Consider the following 22,609-nt stretch of genomic DNA (forward strand, 5'->3'; position numbering starts at 1 on the left):
GAGAAAAAAAAAAAAAAGATCCACCGAATAGGTATTGATCCAAATACCTCGAGATGGATTGTGATACATATTCATTAATAATATTTATTCATCTAAGTGGATAAATCTATAATATAAATATAGAGGCACTTCTTTTTCTTTTTAAAGAAGTTTTAAAATATATCTTTTCTTTATGATAAAGAAGGGGGTGAGATTCCCCTTTATTTTTTTGCGTTTCTTAATTTTGTATTCCGCTATTCCGACGAATATTTTTTTAGTCTTGCTTATCTTTATCTTATCTTATTTTCCTAGTTGTGCTAAGTAATGTGCGCGGTACAAAGTTCCTGGTAGAGAACTTCTTTGAGTCATCCTATTTTTCTGTTCATATGAAGGAAATTAATATGCGATTTTCAAAATAGGGGAATCCAAATGAAACCCTTTTTTTGCTCAGTCTATCTGGAATGCTTTTGTATAATTAGGAATTAATTATAAATAGGTATTCCGTTTCATCTAGGAAAAGAACCTAAAAATATTCCTTGACTTGAATAAAATCTGGAGTTGTGTTGTATAAGTGAGCATGAATTTCTTATCATTCAATGAGCATCTTGTATTTCATAAAAATTGGGGGTTATATAATCCTTACGTAAGGGCCAGCCTATCCAACTTTCAGGCATTAGGATACGTTTAAGGCGCGGATGATTATCATAAGAGATTCCCACCATATCATAAGATTCGCGTTCTTGAAAATCGGCACTTCTCCAAATCCAGAAGACAGACGGAATTCTAGGATTATCCTTTTGGGCAAAGACTTTTATGCAGACTTCTTCTGGATTATCTATACCATATTGTATTCTCGTAAGATGATACACGCTAGCTAAAGATCCACCGGGTGCTACATCATAAGCACATTGGGAGCGTAAATAATTGTAACCATATACATATAAAATGACAGCAATGGAATCCCAATCCCCTGCTTTTATTTGTAAAGTCTCTATTCCTCGGTGATCAAAGCCCAAAGATCTATGAACCACCTCATGTTTGACTAGCCAATTAGATAACCAACCCTGCTGCATTGTCTTCATCTCTCCCTCTTTGTATAAATATTTCACATTTCGGATGCAAGTTTGAAAGATTGCCCTGCTTTTTATTTTTCTACACAAAAGAGCCCCTCTCCTAATTCACTAATTTGTAGGAAGGTACTGAACTTTTGGATTTGAAAAAAGTTTCAGAAGATATATCTAATGTAGATGGTGATTGATAGAGCAATTCTTGCTCATAAGTTCCTGTATGAGTACTGCGCCTAACATAAAGCTTGTGACTGGTAGTAAAACATCTATTTTTATTTTGAGATAGAGTTTGATCCTCAACTATTTCTCGCGATATCTTCTTACGAAGTTTTGTTAGGGCATCTATAACTGCCTCCGGTTTAGGTGGGCAGCCCGGCAAGTAGACATCCACAGGAATTAACTTATCAACTCCCCGAACAGTACTATAGGAATCCGTACTGAACATTCCCCCTGTAATAGTACAGGCTCCCATAGCAATGACGTATTTTGGTTCAGGCATTTGCTCGTATAATCTCACTAAAGAGGGAGCCATTTTCATTGTTACCGTACCGGCTGTTAAAATTAGGTCTGCTTGCCTAGGACTTGATCTTGGTACCAATCCATAACGATCAAAGTCGAATCGTGAGCCTATTAATGAAGCAAATTCAATGAAACAACAACTGGTACCGTATAGAAGGGGCCATAAACTGGAGAGTCTTGACCAATTCGAAAGATCATTTGGTGTAGTTGAAATAACAGAATTGGAACTTGTTTGGTCAAGTAAGGGAAACTCAATCAAATTCATAACTGTCTCAATAGAATCTTTTCCTTCTTTTTTTTTGTCTAAATATTCAGTTAAGACCATTCCAAGGCTCCTTTTCGCCATGCATAAACTAAACCAACAACTAAGATAAGCACGAAAATCAAAGCTTCGATAAAAACGGATACACCCAATACGTCGAAACTCATTGCCCAAGGGTATAGAAAGACGGTTTCCACATCAAAAACAACAAAAACGAGCGCAAACATATAATAGCGTATTCGGAATTGTACCCAAGCCCCTCCCATGGGTTCTATACCCGATTCATAACTAGAAAGCTTCTCTGGTCCTTCACTAACCGGGGCTAAAAGTCCTGAAATCGAAAATGCCAAAATAGGAATAAGGCTTGCTATTATTAGAAATGTCCAAAAAATATCATATTCGTGAAGCAGAAACATAATGTACTCCCATTAATGTGGAATAGGCGGAACTTAAATTAGTCAATTCAATTCAGCATTGTCAATTTATCCAGAACTTCTCTCTTTTCCTCGGTGAAACAAGAATCTTTTTTGTTCAAACAAAAGCGCTTAGTTTAAGTTTAGCCTTTGTTTCCTCTGTGCTGCATCTTCTTTAAAGATTCATCCAATGGAATCCCAACTCCCTTTCTTTTGGATTTCCATTCTATTTAGATATGGTGTATGTAGATCTAATTCTTATATAAAGAAAACTTTCTCGTTTCACTTTGTCTCGCTTTCTCTAGAATCTCTAGAAAAAAGAATAGCTCTATCCTTTATTTAATATTTAATAATAAAATAATAAGAGACTATTAAATAAAAATGAGAATACTACTAAATTAGAACCTAATTAAGATAGTAGGACTAATCTATGCAGTATAATTAATGAGAAGTAATACTATAAAATAAAAATAAAGAACTCTATTTCAGAACTATGAGACAGAATATTCTGTTTTCTTATTTACTCTTTACTTTATTTTTTCTATTTAAAGTTGATCAATTTACATAATGTATCTATAAACAAAGTAATAAATATACTTAAAACAAAGTAGGAATTCGCAAAATGGATAAAATCATTGCAGTTATTATAGGGAAGTCTAGAGATATCCTATTTGAAGGAGGACGGGATTCAAATCAGGGAAAGGATCCTTTCTTCTATTGATTTGATAGAAATTCGTTTTTCTTTTCCTGTCTGTATGATTTTGATTTTCGATGAATGAGCCTTTGGTAATGCTTTTATCTCTATTCTATGTCGCAGGCGCCTATCCAGTCTATAAACAAATACTAATGAGAAAATGAAAACTATACTAAACTAAAGAAAACATAGGATAGAGATCCTAAAATCTAAAAAAGGGCATATTAGGGCTATACGGATTCGAACCGTAGACCTTCTCGGTAAAACAGATCAAACGGATTATTATCGAAATGATTTGAACTGTTTCAAAGACCCAACATGCATTTTTTTGCATTGGGCTCTTTCATAAACTGATTTAAAGATCAGTTAGTCCACCATAGTTTTTCTTTACGGAAAGATAATGAGATGGCTCCCTGTGCTCTGATTGATTTTTTGTATTATGATCTATCTAGGAGCAATACCAAAGTGTTTCAAAGGAGGATTACCTTGACTTAGGTCTGCCTCCGGTCTAAATTAAATCAACCTAAGTGAAATGGAGTCTCTATCGTTCCACTGCAAGAGTTAACTATGAGACTTCATACACCTTAAAGTTCATAGAACGAAAAGAAGTTTTTTGGAGGCCCTTATCCTCATTACGCCTAGCATTTAGTGGGCTGGATATTTACCTTATCAACTAGCAAATCCATAAGGGTTCTATTTGATTAGGCACCTGAATTGGCACCTGAATCGGACTGAACCGACTGTTTGTCAGGCTACTGTTCTCCTATTCTCTCGAATCTATGAAGTAAGACATTGATTTTGCAATAAGATCGATTATGTTCATTGCATAATAAGCTCCTTTGAAAAGCATTGGCGCACGTGTAAACGAGTTGCTCTACCGAACTGAGCTATAGCCCTTATCAGAGATATCTTAACATATAGATAATTTCTTGTCAAGATGAATATTTTCTAATGCCAGAGGATACCCCTTTGATCTGTATCTGTTTAGTATTTAGTTTAGTATTTAGTATATAACAGACCAATAACAGAGCGGTATTGCTTAGAAAAGGGATTCAATATATAATCGATCGAAGTAATGGGTCTTCCTTTGTGGTGATAAATTGCCTACTTAACTCAGTGGTTAGAGTATTGCTTTCATACGGCGGGAGTCATTGGTTCAAATCCAATAGTAGGTAAGTAGGTAGAAAAATTACTAGATAGCATTGGACTTACTTCGCTTCGCTATCTAATAACTTTTTCTACCCCTCTTCCCTTTTTCTTTGTATCAACTATAAACCACTGGATTGTCTTCAATTGGATGGGGGAATCCAATTGACAGCCTCGATTCGTATCCTAGCTCGTCTGAGAGCGAGCTTCGCTTCAACCAAATCTTTCGTACCCTCAGCTTTACTCAAGTTAGCTTCGGCTATTTCAAGTGCCTTTTGAGCTTCTTCCGGATCAATATCACTACCCAGTTCCGCATCATTTCCTAAAATGATGATCTCATTATTAACTATTCTCGCAAAACCGCTCCACAGAATCGCTGTTAACCATTGGTCGTTGAGGAGGCGTATTCTCAAAGGACCCATATCTACTGCTGTGTTAATGGGGGCGTGGTTTGGTAATACGCCAATTTGGCCACTATTAGTGGATAAAATGATTTCTTTCACTTCACAATCCCAAATAATTCGCTTAGGAGTCAGTACATAAAGATTTAATTTCATTTCTTCGATTTGTTCTCCTCTTCTAAGGTTATAGCTTTCGTGCTAGCTTCATCGATGTTACCCACCAAATAAAAAGCCTGTTCAGGTAGGCCGTCTAATTCTCCGGAAAGGATTAGTTGAAATCCCCTAATAGTTTCCGCAAGAGCAACATACTTTCCTGGAGAACCAGTAAAAACTTCTGCCACAAAGAACGGTTGTGATAAGAAACGCTCAATTTTTCTTGCTCTTGCTACAGTTAAACGATCCTCTTCCGATAATTCATCCAAGCCAAGAATTGCGATAATGTCCTGAAGTTCTTTGTAACGTTGTAAAGTTTCCTTAACTCTTTGCGCAGTTTCATAATGTTCGTTGCCAACGATCCGAGGCTGTAACATAGTCGAGGTTGAATCTAAAGGATCTACTGCTGGATAAATACCCTTGGAAGCTAATCCTCTGGAAAGTACGGTAGTAGCATCCAAATGTGCAAATGTTGTGGCAGGGGCAGGGTCGGTCAAATCGTCTGCAGGTACATAAACTGCTTGAATCGAAGTTATAGATCCCTTTTTAGTAGAAGCAATTCTTTCTTGCAAAGAACCCATTTCTGTACTAAGAGTAGGTTGATAACCCACTGCGGAGGGCATTCTCCCTAATAAAGCGGATACCTCTGATCCTGCTTGAACAAAACGAAAGATATTATCGATAAATAAAAGCACGTCTTGCTTATTAACATCTCGGAAATATTCCGCCATAGTTAGGGCAGTTAAACCAACTCTCATACGAGCTCCCGGTGGTTCATTCATTTGGCCATAGACTAGAGCTACCTTTGATTCCTCAATATTTTTTTCATTAATTACTCCGGATTCCTTCATTTCCATATAAAGATCATTTCCTTCACGAGTCCGTTCCCCTACTCCACCGAATACGGATACGCCCCCATGAGCTTTAGCAATGTTATTGATTAATTCCATGATCAGTACTGTTTTACCTACTCCAGCCCCCCCAAATAGTCCTATTTTTCCTCCACGTCGATAAGGAGCTAAAAGATCGACGACCTTAATACCTGTTTCAAAGATGGATAATTTCGTATCTAACTCGATAAAGGCAGGCGCAGATCTATGAATAGGGAACGTTGCACTACTATCTACAGGACCCAAATTGTCAACAGGCTCCCCAAGAACGTTGAAAATTCGTCCGAGAGTAGCTCCACCGACCGGAACACTGAGAGGAGCTCCCGTGTCAATCACTTCCATTCCTCTCATCAACCCGTCCGTAGCACTCATAGCTACAGCTCTAACTCGATTATTTCCTAATAATTGTTGTACCTCACAAGTCACATTAATTTGCTTATCGGCAGTGTCTCTACTCTGGACTACCAAAGCGTTATAAATATAAGGTAACTTGCCTGGGGGAAAAGTGACATCCAGCACGGGTCCAATAATTTGATCGATACGACCTGTACTTTTTTCTTCAATTGTGGAAACCCCGGGAGGAGAAGTAGTAGGATTGGTTCTCATAATTATCACATAATTAAAAAAAAGGAATTTGTCGAAATTTTTCTTTTTTTATTGTTGAATAATGCCAAATCAAATCAAAAAAAATCCAAAAGTAAAAAGGAAATGAATTAGTTAATTCAATAAGAGAGAAAAGGGGACCAGGACTTGATTTCGTTGCCCAAGCGAATCCCATTCAATCGTTTACTCATGGAATGAGTCCATTGGAAAGTTCAATCAATCTTTTTTTTCATATACATTTTGCCTTTTGTGGAGGATCTGTGCCTACTCTACTTTCCTATCTAGGACTTCGATATACAAAATATATACTACTGTGAAGCATAGATTGCTGTCAACAAAGAATTTTATTAGTATTTAGTTAGGTATTTGCATTCAAAATAAGAAAAGAGAACTATTAAGAACTTGTAAAATAAGGATTAGGAATTAATTTGGGTTGCGCTATATCTATCAAAGAGTATACAATAATTATGGATTTGGTAAATCAAATCCATGGTTTAATAACGAACCGTGTTAACTTACCATAACAACAACTCAATTCCTATCGAATTCCTATATTGGAATTCCTATAGGATAGAACATACACAGGGTGTACGCATTATATATGAATGAAACATATTCATTAACCTAAGCATGCCCTCAATTTTCTTTAATGAGTTGATATTATATTAATTGAATATCCTTTTTGTTTTACGAGATTTTTGCTAAAGTTTCATTTACGCCTAATTAACATCGAGTAGACCCTGTTATTGTGAGAATTCTTAATTCAAGAGTTATAGGGAGGGACTTATGTCACCACAAACAGAAACTAAAGCAGGTGTTGGATTTCAAGCTGGTGTTAAAGATTATAAATTGACTTACTACACCCCAGAGTATGAAACTAAGGATACTGATATCTTGGCAGCATTCCGAGTAAGTCCTCAGCCTGGGGTTCCGCCCGAAGAAGCAGGGGCTGCAGTAGCTGCCGAATCTTCTACTGGTACATGGACAACTGTTTGGACTGATGGACTTACCAGTCTTGATCGTTACAAAGGACGATGCTATCACATCGAGCCTGTTGCTGGGGAAGACAACCAATGGATCTGTTATGTAGCTTATCCATTAGACCTATTTGAAGAGGGTTCCGTTACTAACATGTTTACTTCCATTGTAGGTAACGTATTTGGTTTCAAAGCCCTACGTGCTCTACGTTTGGAGGATCTACGAATTCCCCCTACTTATTCAAAAACTTTCCAAGGCCCGCCTCATGGTATCCAAGTTGAAAGAGATAAGTTGAACAAGTACGGTCGTCCTTTATTGGGATGTACTATTAAACCAAAATTGGGATTATCCGCAAAAAATTATGGTAGAGCGTGTTATGAGTGTCTACGTGGTGGACTTGATTTTACCAAAGATGATGAAAACGTAAACTCACAACCATTTATGCGCTGGAGAGACCGTTTTGTCTTTTGTGCCGAAGCTATTTATAAATCACAGGCCGAAACCGGTGAAATCAAGGGGCATTACTTGAATGCGACTGCGGGTACATGTGAAGAAATGATTAAGAGAGCTGTATTTGCAAGAGAATTAGGGGTTCCTATTGTAATGCATGACTACTTAACTGGGGGATTCACCGCAAATACTACTTTGGCTCATTATTGCCGCGACAATGGCCTACTTCTTCACATTCACCGTGCAATGCATGCAGTTATTGATAGACAGAAAAATCATGGTATGCATTTCCGTGTATTAGCTAAAGCATTGCGTATGTCTGGGGGAGATCATATCCACTCCGGTACAGTAGTAGGTAAGTTAGAAGGGGAACGCGAAATGACTTTAGGTTTTGTTGATTTATTGCGCGATGATTTTATTGAAAAAGATCGTGCTCGCGGTATCTTTTTCACTCAGGACTGGGTATCCATGCCAGGTGTTATACCGGTAGCTTCAGGTGGTATTCATGTTTGGCATATGCCAGCTCTGACCGAAATCTTTGGGGACGATTCTGTATTACAATTTGGTGGAGGAACTTTAGGACATCCTTGGGGAAATGCACCTGGTGCAGCAGCTAATCGAGTGGCTTTAGAAGCCTGTGTACAAGCTCGTAACGAAGGGCGCGATCTTGCTCGCGAAGGTAATGAAATTATCCGAGCAGCTTGCAAATGGAGTCCTGAACTAGCCGCAGCTTGTGAAGTATGGAAGGCGATCAAATTCGAGTTCGAGCCGGTAGATACTATTGATTAACTAGATAAAACTAAAGATAAAGAAGGTATAAATAAAAAAGAAACGAAATAAAAAGAGAAAAAAATCAGTTATGAAATGCAGTAATTCTTCTTTATTCTTCTAATTGATTGCAATTAAACTCGGCTCAATCTTTTTTAGAAAAAAAAGATTGAGCCGAATAAAAATAGATCATGATATGATCATGAGACTTGACAAATTGAGATTCGTCTATTCTATATATCTAGAATATATATATTAAGGTATAATACAATAAAGAAATACAAATAAAATAATAAAATAATAAAATATAGTATTATCATATGATAATGATAATGGAATCAAATACGCAGTATTTACAGAAAAAAGTCTTCGTTTATTGGGAAAGAATCAATATACTTTTAATGTCGAATCGGGATTCACTAAGACAGAAATAAAGCATTGGGTCGAACTCTTCTTTGGTGTTAAGGTGGTAGCTGTGAATAGCCATCGACTACCTGGAAAAGGTAGAAGAATAGGACCTATTCTGGGCCATACAATGCATTACAGACGTATGATCATTACCCTTCAACCGGGTTATTCTATTCCACTTCTAGATAGAGAAAAAAACTAAAGGAGAATGAATGAAAAAAGACATAGTTTGGAAGTTAGACCTTTTTATAGGACTCTCTTTCAATTTCAAAAAAGAGGACGTTTGAAACTTTTAACAGGCGTAATCGTGAGTCAACAAGTGACTCGAACTGTGTGTAAAAAAAGAAGCATTTTTTTTTTTTCAAAATGCTAGAACTAGATAAGGAAGTTTTCTATAACCTTGAGAAAAAGGATAAAAAGGTAGTTTTTTTTTAGTTTATGACTCCGATCAAGAGCGAGAAATCCTTGATTTGGGATTGGACATAGAACCTGGACCCATCGTAGAGACGTTTAGTTCAAAAGAAAGGATCGTATCCTGATGGTAAGAATTATACTTTCGTGGAAATACAGCGCTATAGACTTCAATGCGGTAGAGTAGACGTTTTGTTTCTAATTTTTCTGGACCAAACCTCCGCTCCGACCCAACGATACAATGAATTTTTTCTGTTCATATTCATAAATAAAAAAGATTCGGAATCGCAATGCTACTATATGCGTCCAGAGGAGTATTTGGAATAATATTCTTCTATAATCCATTATTGCGGGGGGTCTTACTAACAGGGCTTCGCTGCACGGGACAGGTCTTCGTCGAAAAGCTAACTCCACCCGGCATTTTCATACCCTTTCTTTGGGTGGTATATCGCCTTTTAAAGTCTAAGAGGGTAGTAGGGGATCTATAGTAGGTAAGATAATTTGCCCTTTGATTTTGATTGAATATACTATTTTTCCGCCTTTACCACGCATTATTGTATGCGCTTCTAGAGAAGTATGTATGCAGGAAGTAAATTCTAACCGCTTTCTTTTGAATCCAATTTCAAATTAGATTAGAAAGATAGAAAGGCCATGAGGATGGGAAAATCAAAATAAAATCTTTTTAATTAGTTCTCCTTTTTTGGAATTTTCTTATTATCCTTTCATTTTTTTTACAGAATATTTTTCAAACTAAAAATAAAAAATACAATACAATAGTCAATATTCCTTATAATAGATATACTTAATTATATCATAAGAATCTTAAGATATTTTTCGACTAGATAGAAATAGTAAATTTGAATTGAGACACCTATTCCATGACGGATTTAAACTTACCTTCTATTTTCGTGCCTTTAGTAGGCTTAGTATTTCCGGCAATTGCAATGACTTCTTTATTTCTTTATGTGCAAAAAAATAAGATTGTCTAGTATTTTTTAGTGTAAGTAATATAATATGGTAGGGTATGTGGCTTTTTCTACACACACTTTCTACACACAAATGAAAAACGGTTATGGATGCGGATATAGGCTACGAGCATAAATGCATGAATATGCAGAGCCAGGTATAGCGAGTTTTATTTTATTTATTTTAATTGAATCAACGAATATTTTTTGAATAGAAAGTCAATGTATCTAACCTATTATTTCACAGGAGTACTAGTTGCTGAAGGCGATTTCAGAATCAAAAAAAGTAAAGTCAAAATTATTTAGCTTATTCTCTCAATTTCAATCGACCGCTGCTGGATTTAGTATATCTAATATGAATTGGCGATCAGAACACATATGGGTAGAACTTCTAAAAGGTTCTCGAAAAAGGGGTAATTTTTTCTGGGCCTGTATTCTTTTTCTAGGTTCACTAGGATTCTTATCGGTTGGGATTTCCAGTTATCTTGGTAAGAATATTATATCTATACTTCCATCTCAAGAAATTCTTTTTTTTCCGCAGGGGGTCGTGATGTCTTTCTACGGAATCGCAGGCCTATTCATTAGCTCCTACTTGTGGTGTACTATTTTGTGGAATGTAGGTAGTGGTTATGACCGATTCGATAGAAAAGAGGGAATAGTGTGCATTTTTCGTTGGGGATTCCCTGGAATAAAACGTCGCGTCTTCCTTCGATTCCTTATGCGGGATATCCAATCAATTAGAATTCAGGTTAAAGAGGGTCTTTATCCTCGTCGTATTCTTTATATGGAAATCCGGGGCCAGGGGATCATTCCCTTGACTCGTACTGATGATAAATTTTTTACTCCACGAGAAATTGAACAAAAAGCTGCCGAATTGGCCTATTTCTTGCGCGTACCAATTGAAGTATTTTGAGGTATCTTTTTTGAACTGAGTTGAATGAAGAAAAGAAGAATTGGAAGAAGAAAAGTTTTCTCAACACAGGGAGGAAGTCCCTTCTAAATTGGATTTGTTATTGTAAGGGGATTTTTAAGTATTTATCTAAAGGAAGGAACAAACGAGGATAAGAGAAATTTGCTTTTAATTTTTTTTTATCCAAGTTAGATATATCGCATACTATTCTTCCTTTTTCATCCGAAAGGGCTTTTTTTTTATTCTATTTCACTATTTCATTCCATCTAGATCTAAGAAAGAACCCAATGCACTGAAATTCCACTAATAACTAATATACAAAAAAGAAGAATAGATACAGGGTATCAAACCTATAGAGTTTTTGCTTCAAAGAAATAGAAATATCATGAAATAGAAATATCATCATATAGAGTCAGGGAATGGAATAGAGTCAGCGAATGAAGCATATTCATTAACAACTCCATTTACAGATCAAAAATGAAAAAAAAGAAAGCATTGCCTTCTTTACTATATCTTGTATTTATCGTACTTTTGCCTTGGGGGGTCTCTTCCTCATTTAACAAATGTCTGGAACTTTGGATTAAGAATTGGTGGAATACCAGGCAATCCGAAACTCTCTTAACTGATATTCAAGAGAAAAGGATTCTAGAAAGATTCATAGAATTAGAAGAACTTTCTCTCTTGGACGAGATGATAAAAGGGAAACTAAAGACACATGTACAAAAACCTCCTACAGGAATACACAAGGAAATAATACAATGGGTCAAAATAAATAATGAGGATCATCTCCATACCATTTTGCATTTCTCGACAAATATAATCTGTTTGGCTATTCTAAGTGGTTCTTTTTTTCTGGGTAAAGAGGAACTTGTCATTTTGAATTCTTGGGTTCAGGAATTCTTCTATAATTTAAATGACTCAATAAAAGCTTTTTTTATTCTTTTAGTTACTGATTTTTTTGTTGGATTTCACTCCACCCGTGGTTGGGAACTAGTAATTCGTTGGGTCTACAACGATTTTGGATGGGCTCCTAACGAGCTTATTTTCACTATTTTTGTTTGTAGTTTTCCAGTAATTCTAGATACATGTTTGAAATTTTGGGTCTTTTTTTGTTTAAATCGTCTATCTCCTTCGCTTGTAGTCATTTATCATTCAATTAGTGAAGCATAAATTCATTTGATCTCCCGATATTAATATTAATCAAATTAGCAAGCATCTTTTTTTAGAAAGAAAGCCCTTTTCCATTTTAGCAAAATTCTTTCTATTTATACCTACTTTAAGGTATTCATCATTGCAGTACAACTGTTGCAGTAGAATGACAACAGATTCGTGTATAGGGAACTAGATTAGCTTAGCTACCTATCTAATTTATTGTAGAAATTCTGGGATCTGCGATTGGACATGGAAAATAGAAATACTTTTTCTTGGGTAAAGGAACAGATAACTCGATCGATTTCTGTATCGATCATGATATACGTAATAACTCGGACATCTATTTCAAATGCATATCCCATTTTTGCGCAGCAGGGTTATGAAAACCCACGAGAAGCAACTGGACGAATTGTATGTGCCAATTGCCATTTAGCTAGCAAGCCCGTCGATATTGAAGTTCCCCAAGCTGTGCTTCCCGATACTGTATTTGAAGCAGTTCTTCGAATTCCTTATGATATGCAATTGAAACAAGTTCTTGCTAATGGAAAAAAGGGAGGGTTGAATGTAGGTGCTGTTCTTATTTTGCCCGAGGGATTCGAATTAGCGCCGCCCGATCGTATTTCCCCTGAGTTAAAAGAAAAGATAGGAAATCTTGCTTTTCAGAGTTATCGTCCCGATAAAAAAAACATTCTTGTGATAGGCCCTGTTCCCGGTAAGATATATAGTGAAATTGTCTTTCCCATTCTTTCCCCTGATCCTGCTACGAAGAAAGATGCTCATTTCTTAAAATATCCCATATATGTAGGGGGAAACCGAGGAAGAGGACAGATCTATCCTGATGGTAGCAAGAGTAACAATACAGTCTATAATGCTACGTCAACAGGTATAGTAAGAAAAATACTACGTAAAGAAAAGGGGGGGTATGAAATATCCATAGTTGATGCATCAGATGGACGCCAAGTGATTGATATTATACCTCCCGGACCAGAACTTCTTGTTTCAGAGGGGGAATCCATCAAGCTTGATCAACCATTAACAAGCAATCCTAATGTGGGAGGTTTTGGTCAGGGGGACGCAGAAATCGTGCTTCAGGATCCATTACGTGTCCAAGGCCTTTTGTTCTTCTTCGCATCCGTTATTTTGGCACAAGTTTTTTTGGTTCTCAAAAAGAAACAGTTTGAAAAGGTTCAATTGTACGAAATGAATTTCTAGGTCCCGGGATTTCTTACCATCAAGTTGGTAAAAAGCCTCGATTTATTGGCAATTGCTAGAATTATCTATGATCTATTTTGGAAATCCTTTTTTTGTTTAGACTGCTTTTTGTTTATGAGATGTCTGGAATTCCTTATTTATATCCCATGCAAAAGAAGAGAATCCAAGGCAAAGGCGAGAACAATCAAATTAAAATTTCTTCTTTTTCGGAGGGATTGCAGGTCTTCTTAATCGTCTATTCGGCACAAGAAAAAGCCTTTTTCTTGTGCCGATTCTTCTTGTATCAAAATAAGAATCCTTTTTCTTCCTAATTCGTCAAAGATTACTATTTCTTCTTTATTCGGGTCTGTCTCTTGGACCTCTTTTTCTTTTGCTTAGGTTTAGCCGAGGTAGTGGACAAACAGAGGGGAAGAAAATATGGCGGGGGAAAAATTTCTTGTGATTGTGAGCAAATTGCTTGGCTTGTTTAATTAAGTTCAACTTCAAATTTACAGAAATTTTGCAAAAAAAAAGTAAACTCTTCCATTGAAGGTTTTTTTATTTTTAGGCTAGTTGAATAGTTTTGATTAAGGTTTTATTAGTTTATTACTCGAAACTAAATCAAGGATTTTCAGGATACTTCCTTCGTGGAATAAGATATTGGATCCTCGAGTGATCTCTTTTTCTTGTTGCTTCATAAGAGTGAATCGAATAGATTCAATTCGCGTTATAAGAGTAAAATAAAAATTCCGCGGGTCCTTTCCGCTCTAATCAGATAAAGGGGGGTAAGGACCCGCTAAGCTCCTACTTTTTCATGTTTACAATCTGGTCCCTCCGATTACTATAGAGATGAACCCAATCCAGAATATGAACCATAAAAGAAAACACCTACTAAACCAATCACAGCAATACCAGCTACAGTACCTATCAGCCAAAGAGGAATTCTTCCAGTAGTATCGGCCATTTCCCCTACTTTCCTCCACATTTTATCAATTGGTCATGCTAGAGACAAAAACAGTCATGGGTAGTTATAAGGATGGTATCCTTCCAAATGGGATAAGAGAATTCTTATTAGTCTCTTTCTTTCTCTCAATTGAAGAAGTAATTGGAAAATAAAACAGCAAGTACAAAAATGAGTAATAAACCCCAGTATAGACTGGTACGATTCAATTCAACATTTTGTTCATTCGGGTTTGATTGTGTCATAGTTCTATAGTTGGAATTTGTTTTATCGTTGGATGAACTGCATTGCTGATATTGATCCCAAGAAAAAAACAGTAGGTACAGCTAGTCCGTGAATAGCCAGCCATCGCACTGTAAAAATAGGATAGGTTCGATCTATGGTCATTGAGGGCCTCCTAAAAGGATCTACTAAATTCATCGAGTTGTTCTAAAGAATCAAAACGGTCGGTTATTAACGGAATTCCTTGTCGGCTTTCCGTGAAATACTCGTTTGGCCTAGGACTTCCAAACACGTCATAAGCTAAACCCGTACTGACAAATAACCAACCCGCAATGAATAGGGAAGGTATAGTAATGCTATGAATAACCCAGTATCGAATACTGGTAATAATATCAGCAAAAGAACGTTCTCCCGTGCTTCCAGACATGCTGAACTCCCAAAATTTTTGTACATTCAAAAAAGGAATTGATTCCGTAAAAGATGGGATCGACCAGTAAATAGAAAATTACTGATATTTCATCCTTGTGAGATTGTCAATTTTGTACCAAAGGTGTATTTTGAGTATACCGAATTAGTATAGCTATCCTTCCTATGGCACAGCAATCTGGTTTTGCCTGGTTCCGAAACATAATTACTTTTTTATTTTTTTTTTGTCTATAGGTAAGCTATATGTTATTCAAGGCATCAATAGAAAACCCCATTTTTGTAGGTTCTACTTACTTTTCATTGGCTTCGGAATAATAGAGTAATTCGGAATAGCAGCCAAAATCTTGGGAAAATCTAAGTTAATGATCAATAGGTTTGGATAAATAATTTAGGAAGGATATTCTCATACTGACACAATACAAGGACAAGTATATGTGAAATCTATCCTTTCATAATTCGTAATTCATCCTTGTATTGTTTGTTGGATTAGGTCTAACTTTCTTGACCAAACTGCGAGCGCGGAACTTTACGAGATGAAATAGGGAAAGACAGAAGATAGAATAGAACTTAAAAGGATAATTGAAGTGACTCGTCTTCGAATCTACTTTGGTTGGAGTTCGAAAAAGGAATAAAAATAAAGTAAATTCAAGGAAGAGCTTTCTTTTTTTTTTTTTTTAACAGCCCCTTGGCAGGTCGTGGAATGCTTTTGTTCTCCTCTTATTCCATATGGAATACAATCAGTTAAAATAAGAAGGAATAGGGGAATATTCGATCGTTCACTCCAAAAAGAGGGTCCTATTGAAAAAGAAATTATCCAAAATAGAAAGAAGTTTTTTTTTTCAAATTCAATTGTTTATTTATCTCTTATTCAAAAATTTCCCTGAAAATTGAATTTCTTTTTTTCATTCAATGGGGTTAGATGATCTAGTTCTTAATATTATTACTTTACTCAATTGACAAATTCCACAACAAATCTCTTGATTCGGAATTAGGGACTCATGTATCATCTGATGAATCCACTTTCTTTTACACTTCTGTATCTTACTCTATCTTGTTTTTTAGTATTATCTAAAATAACTGATGAATTATGAATTTTCCATAACTTAGGTAAATGCTTTACCAACATATGTAGTGTAGTAAAAAAAAATAAATGGAATTTAACTCTTTCATGCTTACTTTAACTAGTTATTTTGGTTTTCTACTGGCTGCTTTAACTATAACCCCAGCTCTATTTATTGGCTTGAACAAGATACGCCTTATTTGAATTGACTGAATAATTATAATTCAGAAAAGAAAAATCTTTCTTTGGGATTCCTGGCATTCTACGACTCTTTTCCAGACTAATTAGGAATTCTTTTCTTGGTCATTGAGATTCGTGGATAATTTAGAGTACTATTTAGGGATAGATCGTACCTCTTTTTTTATCCCCTCGAACAAATCGAAATGATTGAAGTTTTTCTATTTGGAATCGTCTTAGGCCTAATTCCTATTACTTTAGCGGGATTATTCGTGACTGCGTATTTGCAATACAGGCGTGGGGATCAGTTGGATCTTTGATTGAGTCATTTTTTTTTTTTGATTGACCTCCTCCAGACCAGAGAGGAGGTCAAATTGAAATTGGAGTTACAATTCAATTTTGTTAAGTTATTTTACTCTGCTTCGACATAAAATAGATGGAATCACGCTCTGTAGGATTTGAACCTACGACATCGGGTTTTGGAGACCCGCGTTCTACCGAACTGAACTAAGAGCGCTTTCATTCATTCAAAAAGAAAATCTTTTTCTATTCCTAATGTATCTCACGTACGTATAGTCTCCACAAATTCAAGTTATACCCACTTTACTTTAATTGATCTCGTCGCTACTGCCTATAAAGAAGAAAGAAGTAATAGGTAGGGATGACAGGATTTGAACCTGTGACATTTTGTACCCAAAACAAACGCGCTACCAAGCTGCGCTACATCCCTTTTCCAAATTAAATTGTTGTACAATGCCATTGTACACAATTCCTGTCTTCTTTTCCACATCATAATTTTCTTCTTCTTTCTTTCTCTATCTATATATAGAACCCTCGTGTCATTTCTTCTTTTTGGTCTCATATAATTAAGGAATTATATACATATAAAATCCAATATAATTTCGCCTATAAAAGAAGGATTACTTTTCCTTGGTAATATATAGGAAGAAGGGGTCATCTTTTTCTTTTTTAGGGATAGGAAAATTTCGTCGATATGGTTCATTTTATATATAGCATAACAATCTTGGGCAAGAGTTTATGATCATATATGTATTCCAACAAGGAAGGAGGATTTTCAATGCGGGATATAAAAACATATCTCTCTGTAGCACCCGTGCTAAGTACTCTATGGTTTGGTGCTTTAGCAGGTTTATTGATAGAAATTAATCGTTTATTCCCAGATGCTTTGTCATTCCCTTTTTTTTAATTCTAGTTATTGCTATGGGAGGGATAGATTTCTTCGTGATATGACAAAATTTGATCCTTTTCAATCTTTTTTTAGTATCGGAAGGAAAAAGAAAGAAAAGATGGATTGGGTTGAACCTCAGAGTCATTAAAAATTTGGTAAACCCCATTTTTGAAAATAGAAATTCAATTTAAAGGGGTACCCAAGCTAAATAAGGCCTCAGAAATCAGAGCATAGAAAAGGCGGGGCTGGCTAATTAAATGAAAGGATTTCGAACCAAAATCTTTGCTAATTCGACAAGGATTGTATTCTTTAATTATTTCTCTATTTTTTATTACTTAATTAAAGAATAAAAAAAAATTATTCTAATGAATTTTATTCTTCTTCTTCGGATTCAAAATAGAAGAATAAAAGAATAAGTAGAAGAATTAAGTTAAGTCAATCCAAAAAGAAAAGGAGGTTCATGGCCAAGGGAAAAGATGTTAGAATCAGAGTTATTTTGGAATGCATCAGTTGTGTTCGAAAAGGTGCCAATGAGGAATCGACGGGGATTTCTAGATATAGTACTCAAAAGAATCGCCACAATACACCCGGACAATTAGAATTCAAAAAATTTTGTCGTTATTGTCGCAAGCATACGACTCATCACGAAATAAAGAAATAGGAACATCGTGTGTTTGATCTTTCCAAACAACAGAAAGAGTAAGAACTTCATATTTAATATATAAAGAAAACATAGTATAGAATACAAAATACAAATCAACTCATCTGATTTCCGGTAGATATTATTTCATATGTATAGAGGGTATTCATATACTATAATATGAATCAAATAAGATATGGATCAAAGAAAAACTACTTCTTCTGGATCCTAAATTAATAAAATAAAGAAGTGAATTTTCAAATTTTCAAATTTTAAATAAGGAATAAATCATGTATACATCTAAACAACCTTTTCTTAAATCTAAGCAACCCTTTAGTAAATCCAAGCAAACTTTTAATAAATCCAAGCAACCCTTTCGTAAATCCAAGCAAACTTTTCGTAAATTCAAGCAACCTTTTCGTAAATCTAAACAACCTTTTCGTAGGCGTCCCCGGATTGGCCCGGGAGATCGAATTGATTATAGAAACATGAGTTTAATTAATAGATTTATTAGTGAACAAGGAAAAATATTATCGAGACGAATAAATAGATTAACCTTGAAACAACAACGATTAATTACTCTTGCTATAAAACAGGCTCGTATTTTATCTTTCTTACCGTTTCGTAACTATGAGAACGAAAAGCAATTTCAAGCCCAGTCAATTTCAATAATTACAGGTTCTAGACCCAGAAAAAATAGACATATTCCTCAATTAACGCAAAAGTACAATTCCAATCGAAACTTAAGAAACAACAACCAAAATTTAAGAAACAACAACCGGAACTTAAGTTCCGATTGTTGATGTTTTATTCGAATTCGAAAGGGCCAGACCTATATATATTATAAAGAAAGTAATCCAGCTCGTTGATTCCTACCACTTAATCTTAATTTATTGTATCTTCCCGGAGTTCCCTCTCCGGGAATTCATCTTTTATTATTCCAGTATATTACTTTATTTATACCTTTAATTGATGATCTTTATTTTATTGGAAATCGTGTAAAGATTATTTGGATTTGATACAGCTACTTGTGCAAGCATTTTACGATTAAGAATCAATTTCTTCTTGTACAGGTTGTGTATTAATTTACTATAACTATCGAATACTTTATATACCCGCGTTGCTGCGTTTATCCGAGTGATCCACAAACGACGAAAATCCCTCTTTTGCCTACCTCTATCTCGATGAGAGGAAACAAAAGCTCTTTTTACCTGTTGGGTAATCATTCGATTAAGTCTTAAATGAGCCCCTCTAAAGTTTGAGGCAAATGAACGCATTTTTGTTCGTCGTCTCCGGGCTATATATCCTCGCGGAACTCTGGTCATTGAATCAAATTAACCTTAATGAATAACTAATGATTTCTCTTCTTTTAGCCACCCTTTTTCTCATTAATAACAAAACTAATTATTCCGATATATAAAATATTAATTCCAATGGCTTTTGCTATAGTAACCTTCCCAACCACGATTTTTTATTCCACTCCGTTCAGTTATTTCTATACGAAATAACAAATTCATTCTAATAATACTAAAAAAAATAGTGGGTTCCATCGTTTCTATGGTTCCCTTTTAAACGGTGAGGCCCTCTCTATACACCGGAGCCCTTTCTTTCATCAAAAGGTATTGCGAACTTGTATAGTCCACATTCTTTGGCTCTACCTATCCATTATAGAGTAAATAGCTCTTTTCACAATAAGAGTTATCCATACAGTGACGGTATTTAATTATGAAAGTTGGCTAAGTAGCTGACCCTGTTAGTCCGTTCTTTTAAGATAAAGGAGCATAAGCCTTTTTCTTTTTATTACTATTTCCTCCGCTTAATGGATAACCATTTGCTACCAATGGGAGAATTGCTTCTTATTTCCAATTTAGATAATTGGATTTGCACCAAAGGAAACCATAAATTCCATATACCATAGAAATCTAGGATAGAGAAGCTATATCCTATTCATTGGTACTAATCATGGATACTTCAATTTTTTTTATATTTGTTTGAAAAGTCATGATCTGAACGAGTCGCACATACACCCTAGCACATGTTCCTCGACGCTGAGGGCATCCTTTAAGCGCGGCCGTTTTTCGAGCATTTCGTATTGGCTGTCTTGCGTTTCTAATAAGTTGTTTAACCGTCGGCATGTTGTATGTATATAGAAAAAAATGGATTGGTTTAGATCCATCTTAACCTGATGATTGCTCATCATGAAGTCTTTCTATTTTCTATTAAATCGAGGAAAACACGAATTTAGCTGTGAAATAACTTTACAAGAAATCCGGACACTACCAATCCTTAAACATTTCTGGAAACCACACTGGATCAGTATCGCAGTGCTTGTCAATCATTTCATCCCCTACAATATCGACAAGTCCATAAGCTTTGGCTTCGTCTGCTGACATAAAAACATCCCTTTCCATGTCTTCGGATACAACCCAAAAAGGCTTGCCTGTTCTTACTGCATAAACCCTTGTGATCATTTCGCGAACTTTGTGTAACTCTTCTACTTCTAGTAAAAATTCTGGTGTCCTTGCCCGATAATAAGCACTAGCAGGTTGGTGAAGCATAATCCTCGCGTGAGGGAATGCTATACGCTTGGTGGGTTCTCCTCCAAGCAGAATGAAGGACGCCATGGAGGCGGCTATTCCGAGGCATATTGTATATATATCTGGTGTCACCGTTTGCATCGTATCAAAAATAGCCATTCCTGAGATTAGCCACCCGCCTGGGGAGTTTATAAACAAAAAAATATCACTAATTCCATCTTCTATACTCAGATATACCATGAGACCTGTAATATGATTCGTGATCTCGCAACGAATCTCTTGACCTAAAAAAAGTGTCCTTTCTCGATACATAACATTGTATAAGTCAACCCAAGTCGCTTCTTCATCTCCAGGAATCCGGTAAGGTACTTTTGGAACACCAATGGGCATATTAGATTAATATTATTAAATTTAAGTAAGAAAACCACACTTTAATATGGAAACGTAAGAATGGAACAGAAAGAAAGAATCCGCAGTTTATTGTCTTAATTTTTATTCTTATTCTATATGAATATTATAGATTCTATTAATACGTAGATTGAAAGGTTATACATATAAGGAATGTAAGACAGATTGAATAAAGAAAAGGGAATGGGTGATTTGAATGCTAAACAAAGAGGGGTAGCGATCTATTCTTCGTTTTTTCCAAATTGGCCAAGTTACCCATTGCATATTGGCACTTATCGAGTATAGAATAGATCTGCTTCTCTTTCTTCTTATGAACAGAATTGGCTTCTTATTTTTAATGGAATGAAATAAATATTCGCTTCTGACACAGAATCCCCTAGAAGGGTTAGGTACATAGGATATGGATAGTCTTTTTCAATGCGATAAAATAAAGCGACATCGTGTCTATTTTTCTTTGCTAAAGGGGTATTTCCATGGGTTTGCCTTGGTATCGTGTTCATACTGTCGTATTGAATGATCCGGGTCGATTGCTTGCGGTGCATATAATGCACACAGCTCTAGTTTCTGGTTGGGCTGGCTCAATGGCTTTATACGAATTAGCAGTTTTTGATCCCTCTGATCCTGTTCTGGATCCAATGTGGAGACAAGGTATGTTCGTAATTCCCTTCATGACTCGTTTAGGAATAACGGATTCGTGGGGTGGTTGGAGTATTTCAGGAGGAACTGTAACAAATCCGGGTATTTGGAGTTATGAAGGTGTGGCAGGTACGCATATTGTGTTTTCTGGCTTGTGTTTCTTGGCAGCGATCTGGCATTGGGTATATTGGGACCTAGAAATATTCTCTGATGAGCGGACGGGAAAACCCTCTTTGGATTTGCCCAAGATCTTTGGAATTCATTTATTTCTTGCAGGGGTGGCTTGCTTTGGCTTTGGGGCATTTCATGTAACGGGTTTGTATGGTCCTGGGATATGGGTATCCGATCCTTATGGACTAACTGGAAAAGTACAAGCTGTAAATCCAGCGTGGGGTGCAGAAGGTTTTGATCCTTTTGTTCCGGGGGGAATAGCTTCTCATCATATTGCTGCGGGTACATTGGGTATATTAGCGGGCTTATTCCATCTTAGTGTCCGTCCGCCTCAACGTCTATATAAAGGATTACGTATGGGCAATATTGAAACTGTACTTTCCAGTAGTATCGCTGCTGTTTTTTTTGCAGCTTTCGTAGTTGCTGGAACTATGTGGTATGGGTCAGCAACGACCCCAATCGAATTATTTGGGCCTACTCGTTATCAGTGGGATCAGGGATACTTTCAGCAAGAAATATATCGAAGAGTTAGCAATGGTTTAGCCGAAAATCTTAGTTTATCAGAAGCTTGGTCTAAAATTCCCGAAAAATTAGCCTTTTATGATTATATTGGTAATAATCCGGCAAAAGGGGGATTATTCAGAGCAGGCTCAATGGACAATGGGGATGGAATAGCTGTTGGATGGTTAGGACATCCCGTCTTTAGAGATAAAGAAGGACGTGAGCTTTTTGTACGCCGTATGCCTACTTTTTTTGAAACATTTCCGGTGTTTTGGTAGATGAGGAGGGAATTGTTAGAGCAGACGTTCCTTTTAGAAGAGC

General features: G+C 36.0%; 1 long non-coding RNA gene and 2 other non-coding genes across 3 annotated transcripts in view; all 3 read right to left on the bottom strand.

The window, feature by feature from the left end:
- Nucleotides 1-15,567: 15,567 nt before the first annotated feature.
- The window catches only part of LOC147952739 (uncharacterized), a 142,184-nt gene continuing 135,142 nt past the window's right edge, over nucleotides 15,568-22,609 (bottom strand). Inside the window, exon 2 of the long non-coding RNA XR_015613673.1 lies at nucleotides 15,568-18,470. This is a non-coding gene — a long non-coding RNA (uncharacterized LOC147952739). The remainder of the gene's footprint in view (nucleotides 18,471-22,609) is intronic.
- TRNAW-CCA (transfer RNA tryptophan (anticodon CCA)) lies at nucleotides 16,650-16,723 on the bottom strand. Its single transcript has one exon. It is a non-coding gene; the product is annotated as a tRNA-Trp (tRNA).
- Nucleotides 16,863-16,936, bottom strand: TRNAP-UGG (transfer RNA proline (anticodon UGG)). Its single transcript has one exon. It is a non-coding gene; the product is annotated as a tRNA-Pro (tRNA).

Source organism: Triticum urartu, unplaced genomic scaffold (genome assembly GCF_056163025.1).
Source record: "Triticum urartu cultivar PI428250 unplaced genomic scaffold, HENAU_Tu73 scaffold2, whole genome shotgun sequence".
Taxonomy (NCBI): domain Eukaryota; kingdom Viridiplantae; phylum Streptophyta; class Magnoliopsida; order Poales; family Poaceae; genus Triticum; species Triticum urartu.